The sequence below is a fragment of the Otolemur garnettii genome, unplaced genomic scaffold, assembly GCF_000181295.1.
Source record: "Otolemur garnettii isolate 467f Iridium unplaced genomic scaffold, OtoGar3 scaffold00018, whole genome shotgun sequence".
NCBI lineage: Eukaryota > Metazoa > Chordata > Mammalia > Primates > Galagidae > Otolemur > Otolemur garnettii.
The window spans coordinates 27,629,304-27,629,966 of NW_003852413.1; positions in this window are offsets into that span (position 1 = coordinate 27,629,304).

Genomic DNA, 663 nt, shown 5'->3' on the forward strand with positions numbered 1-663 from the left:
TTCTCTCCTAATATCCACAGCCTCTAAAGAGCTGCTCCCATCTCTGGACTCGGGTGCATCTGGAGCACTGTGTCCCTGCCAGCTTGGGGGCTCTCAGAGGAGGGAGTGTGGAAGTGCCCTCTGGGGCCTGGGAACAGACTAGAGACTTTTTGAGGGCAGGGGCTATATGACCCCTGCACACTGGTCTGGAGTCTCCCCAAGAAGGATGGCACTTCCTCTGAAGTGTCATTAATCAGCCACCTGGGAGCAGGTGTCCTGGCACATCCAACTCCACATGGGAGGTTGTCCCTGCCGTGCCTCACTGGACAGCGTGCTGAGGCGTGATCACAGCCTGCTTTCTGCCAGCATGGGAGAGGAAATGGCAACAGGAAGACAAGCTGCCGCATGGTCTGCACTCCAGTACCCCAGGTCCTCCCGGCTGGAAAAGCGGGTGGGGCAGGAGGAGAGGGTGGAGGCCTGTCAGCACTGGGACACCCCTCCCACCTGTCCCTGCTATTGTATTTTGTCTTCTCTAGCAAGGTCTTCAGAGATCCAGGAGCTCCTGGAGCATGGTGGTGGGCAGGTCTCACTGCATTACTGAGTTGTAAGAAATCTCAAGGCCGGCTCGACGCCTATAGCTCAACCGGCTAAGGCGCCAGCCACGTACACCTAAGGTGGCGGGTT